Source organism: Amblyomma maculatum, chromosome 10 (assembly GCF_055883805.1).
Source record: "Amblyomma maculatum isolate TAMU_Amacu chromosome 10, ASM5588380v1, whole genome shotgun sequence".
NCBI classification, from domain to species: Eukaryota; Metazoa; Arthropoda; class Arachnida; order Ixodida; family Ixodidae; genus Amblyomma; species Amblyomma maculatum.
Window position 1 is genome coordinate 128,693,706 of NC_139353.1, and position 6,026 is coordinate 128,699,731.

A 6,026-nucleotide genomic window follows, 5' to 3' on the forward strand; every position below is an offset into this window, starting at 1 on the left:
GCGTCATTATCACAGATGAGTTCCTAGCCACCTCCACAAATTACGCAGTATGCGCTTGATCCATCTAGAAATGTTTCAAACAGGGTGTCCAGAACAGTCTCCTTGCACCTTTCGCAAACACTCCCTTGGACAAGGAGGTGCTCCTCATGCTCCCCCCCCCCCTCAGCAGCTGCTTGCTACAGAAGATGCATATTTCTTTATTATGCTGACGTTTTTCGTAAGGCTTCAGAGCTCCCCGTCTTGTTTGCTGCAGCTTGCTTGTAGGCGTGCTGTACGCGGTTTTCATTGTCGCACAAGTGGTACCTTCTTGAGCTTCCCAAGAGCGGTAAGCACGGCCACGGGCACTGGTCCTGAAATATGTGCTGTCACGGCAGTGTTCTCCGGCAAAAATGCTGTTTTGGCCCAGTCAAGCAAGTCCCCATCTGGAGATGTCCGCGATCTTGAGGCTATTTCCTCAAAACCTTAAGCACTGCCGCGAGGTAGCGCGTGCCACCCCCCCGCGACAGGCTTTGTTCGAAGGCCAACACGAAATTCAGCACCTTCTCGCGGGCAATGTGGGACACCTTGTATTCTTTGAGCCAGCAGACCCATACGCACCCGGACAAAGCTGGTGCCTGGTCACATATCGCCGAGTCCACGACCACAGCTGGCCAAGGACGTGCCGAGCTGAAGTGGCCCCACACCAGGGCACCAACCGAACAATTGAGGGTCCCCGGTTCGGGACCTGATGAGACGGCAGACTGAAACGATTCCGCGCGCTTCGAGCTCCTCCGTTCTCGCGCTTTAACGGCTTCAACTTGGCAAAGGCCCGTACTGGGCAAAGGCTTCCTGCTCTACGGTGTTTGATTATCCGTTGCACCAAGGCCATCAGCTACATGGCGATGGCCTGGAGCTCTGTGTGGGCTACAATCTGTTTTACAGAAAATTTGGAGGGCAGAAGGGGCACTGAAGTTCCATCTTTAGGAGTGTGACACTGCATTTTAATGATAATGGATCCCATCAGCAGATTTCCTTGCGGATCCTCATTTACGTATATACATTTTTACTTGCTTAAACGAATATATCCGTTACACGGGCAATCTCACTTCACATTGAGTGAATGACCATATTTTTGTGGGTTGCCGGGATTCATCAATGCCACAATGCCAGTTTTATTAACCATTTAGTAGTGAGTGTGTGATCCGAAAGATGGCGCAATGGATAGCAACATTCATCAGAAATATGAAGTGAAACAGAATAAAACGAGGCGGATAAATTGGTGAATGCAAGTTTTAAACGAGGTTTCGTTCCTAGAAGGGCTTTTAAATACCTAACGTGCTTTCTTGACCTCGTCCTTCGTCACTGGTGGAACGTCTGACTGTTTTTCCCTACCGCCAATCTCATTACGGTCCTGACTACTTTGGCTACTGTAGAGATCTGTATAAGACTCCTCGGCTACTTTGACTATCTTTTCCATATTAGTGATGACGTTGCCCGCCTTGTCCCTTATCGCATACATCTGGTTTTTGCCTATGCCCAATTTTTTCTTTACAGCTTTAAGGCTTCCCGCTTCTTTACAGCATGCTCAATTTTCTTCATGTTATACTTCCTTATATCGGCCACCTTGCGCTTATTGATTAGCTTTGATATCTCGGCCAATTCGATCTGGTCTGTTGGATTGGAAGCTTTCTTACTCTGGCGTTTCTTAATCAAATCTTTCGTCTCCTTAGACAGCTTACCGGTATCCTCTCTAACTATCCTACCGCCTACTTCTACCGCGCACTCAGTAATGATATCTCTGAAATTATTGTTCCTTGCCTCTAGGGTAATGTCGCCATCCTCAGTTAGAGCTGAATACCTATTCTGTAGCGAGATCCTGAACTCTTCTGCCCTTCCCCTCACCGCTAATTCGTTGATGGGTTTCTTTCTTACTAATCTGTTGCGTTCCTTCTTCAGATTTAGGCTAATTCGGGACCTCACCCCCTCCCGCTATAATCCTATAATGGGGAGTCTGGCGCTAGTGTCTGTAATTCGTGGCCGCTGGGAGGTATAGGGAGTTTCACATATACACTGCATCCGGCGCCGGAAGCGGCTCGCGGAGGCGCAGACGTTCGATGGGCGGAGTCTCAGTCACGTCATCTGCTACGACGCTCGATGGTCGTAGTTTTGCGGGAACTAAGCCGATATGCTGCACTCAAATTTTGCGACGCCAGCCTCTGGGCCTTCATCGAAAATAATGGGGTTGCCAAGACTTTCCTTCAGAATATGTGTCACTTTGTCTTAATTCGGAGGGCCTGATAGAACTGCGAGCAGTTATATCGGTCCACTGATTGCGTTACCGTAATACTCCAAGAGGTGACACCAAACTGCGCGCACTGCGTTCAGCCTTTATTGGACCACGAAATGAAAAATTAGTAAACGTAAAAAAGATCATGCGGCTGTACGAGTGAAACACAATGAAACGATCTGATACGATTTAAAGAAATCTAGAGGAAGAAATGAATGCTGATGGTGCTGCATCTCGACAACACTTTATTAAGCCCATACAGCCGTTCCCGCGGTCGGGAAAACGCTCACGTTACGCTCTGAACTTCAATTAGTATATTGTCATGTCACCCCAGCCGTAGCAATAGCAGCGCTTATTCTAGGTGGCAGCGGTGTGTAAATTGTGTCAGTCAGAGACCTTCCTAATAGAAGCTCCCGCTAAGCGGTATTAGTGGTGGAGCTACTGGTGATTTTGCGTTTATTAAACTGCTTAAGATCGGAAGAATTAGAGCTGAAAAGCCAATAAGCCTCGTCATCTTCCTTCAGTCACTGCAGAGAAATACTGGCGTGACGGGATGCAGATAGCGGCAGCTTTAAAAGATTGCAAACTGCTTTCGGCGCTCATCTTTCCTACCACATTCAAGCTTTATTTGACAAAAGAAGTACTACATTGCCGGCGATCAGAATGTGCCTTTGGCACATGGCCCGCATTCCGGAGAAAGAGCGATTCGAATGTGCGGAACTATATTGCAGGAACTATATTAAAAGATAGCTGAGATAAAGGGAAGAAAGCTGTAAACAGGATTTTGAAAGCCTACAAGAAAGAAGTACGCATCAAGGATGCTCCCCGTGGACGTCCGCAAAGGGCCACAACTGAAGATGAAGATCTGTTGATAGTTGCGGCGGCTGCAGCCGCCCCCCGCAAGAAATAAGGCAAAGCTTCAAGCTGAATGCATCGAAGGATATAGTCAGGCGGCGACTGAATGAAGCAAGCTTGAAGAGTAGAGCAGCAACTCAGAAGCCTCTGTTTCGGAATGAGAATAACGCAAAGCGGCTAGGTTTTCCAAAATAACGAGAGAGGTATGGTCCATTAAAGAGTGGAAAAATGTAGTCGTCAGTGACGAATCCACTTTTACGACAACTAGTTATGAAAGAGTCAAGACACGGTAGGCTTTACTGTATATCCACAAGTTATACATTTATAAAATATGGATATTAAGATATTAAGTGACATTTTGTTGCCAAAACATTTAAGTGTGGTAATGAAATATGCTTCAGTATCTGATGCTGGCAAGGCTGTTTGGGACGTATTGAAAACAGTATTTAGCGCGCATTATACATGCAGTGCTGAAATGTACGAGAAATATTAATGGAGCAGGACTCATTGCCGCAAACTGAAATGGCACTATCATCATGTAAGTGATTAAGCCTGAATTGGTGCATCTGCAGTAGCATGTTGTTAAGTGGACATGCCGCAAATAGAGAACTCAGAGACTGTGCAGGTCTTCCCAAAGTAATCGTTCATCGCAATGACTTGCATTAACAATTAAAGTAGTAAATCAACAGCAGCGAAAAAAGCAAACCTGCTTGCAAATCATCGAACTACAAAATGACTGCAGCTATAAGCAGTGCTGAGACCACCCTTGAAATGTAAAAAATGAGGCAGAATTACTAAATGAAGTTAGACCAGTCTGCAACAATGCGGAAACAGTTTCATTTGGCTGACATCAGTACAGAAAGCTGTTTTTTCCTGTGGTATAATCAAAGCAATAAAGCATCTAGAAACAGTGCTGAGATTGAAAAAAAACCATAACTAAAGCTCCCATGATATTTTACTCAATGCAGCCCTCTCCTGTCTTGGTATGCACGACTTATCATATCTATTGCATGGAACTGCACAGGTCAAACTAACATGACAAGGAGCTCCCCACAGCCTGGGCCATCAAGAGTGCAGCACTCAACAAGTAGCTGCACCGACATTTATTGGGAGCATCGTAGTGAAAGCGACCCTGTAGGACTACAGTTCCCTGAGGAGGAAGAGGCAGCTGGCACCAGCAGCTACGATGCTGCTTCAGCGACCGGTCCGTTGTTGCGAGACATGCGGCAAGAGCCATCACAACTGCCAGTACACGAGACACAGTCCCACACCACAGGACACAGTAGGGAGCCACATTGGGAGGATGAGCAGGGTGCGCATGCCTGTCACAGTCGCAACAGCATGCCTGGAAATGCATCATGTCCTCGAGTTAATTTGTAAGAACATTGAGCTTGATGCAGCCACGCTGCAAACACAAATAATGGCTGCTGTAACTCAACAGACTACAGCAACGTCTCTAGCAGATTCCACTGACAAGGTGGCAGAAGCTGCTACAGCAACACTGAAAAAATGCGCTCTCTTGGGAAACCCGTTTGCCGATGTAGCTGCTGCTGCCAAGGATGTGCGAACATACCATGAAGAGGTGTTGTGCTCACAGAACCTGGACCTCGAAGCTAACAACTCAGATCTAGAGGGAAAGTGTCGGCTTTTGGAGCTAGAGTTGATGCCAAAAGCATAGACTTTTGGAGCTCCAAAAGCTAGAGCTAACACCAACACAGAAGCCAGTGGCATGTAAATAATGTACATACTGTAGTGCACTAGTTTTTGTAAATAGGTTCAACGTTATTATCTGTGGCCAACGTTTTTGACAGCAAGTAGCTGCACATTGTTTTGAAATAAAGAAATATTATTGCACGTTGACGTTTGAAGTTTCTATCTTGCTTGTTTAGTTTATGGGATTTAAAATCCCAAAGAATCATTGCAGTGGAGGACTGAAGAAGTTTTTACCACATGGGGTTCTTTACGTGCACTGACATCGCACAGCACACAGGTACCTCGCATTTTCGCCGCCATCGAATAGAGACCATCGAGGCCGGGATTTGAGCCCGCATCCTTAGACACAGGAGTCGGGTGCCCTAACCACTGCTCCACTCCGTGAATGTTAATTCAGTGCTGTGTACAGTGAAGTGCTGTCTTTATTTTGGCTAGTTTACTTTATGAGATTTATAGTTCCAAAGCAACTCAGTCTGAGGCCGAGATCTGATCTTGCATCCTTTGGCACAGTAGTCGATGCCATCGCTACTCCGCCAACCCTGTGGTGTTATGTGTATATTTGTATAATACTGTGTGAATAGTGAATAATATTTCCCTCCGGTGTATGCTGAAGTGTTGTTTAAGGTGTTTAATGTCCTAAAGCAACTCAGTCTATGTAGGATGCTTTAGTGGAGGGAAGAGAAATGCCACTATTGTTGTCACCATCACTCTAGCTACATACCCTGCATGGCGATAGCATTTACAATATTTCTTCAAAATGAATGCAGCTTCATGCTTATTACAGCACACTAGTCCCTGCAAAGTGTCATAGAACATGTCAATTCAAATCAGTCTGTATCCATTAACAAGTATACGCCAACTGCAATACTGATTACATTTCAAGAATTGGGTTTTTATTTATTTTTACTACAATGAAATTAAAGCATGCTAGTTCCTCTACCTTCTGTATTCCCTGTGTCCCTTATCACTGTGATTTCTTATTTTCGAATCAACTTGGGCAAATTGGGCCCACGAATTAGGCCTACAGAAATTGGGCGAAATCAAGTAACAATAATATTTATTTTTTTTTGTCAGAAGGCTATTTTGAACTATCATTGATTTCTTAAGAGGGCCTGGCAATGCAGAAACATTTGATTCTTTCTGTTCTACATAATCGATGCAGACTCACATCACTGGACTTGTGGCTTAGACA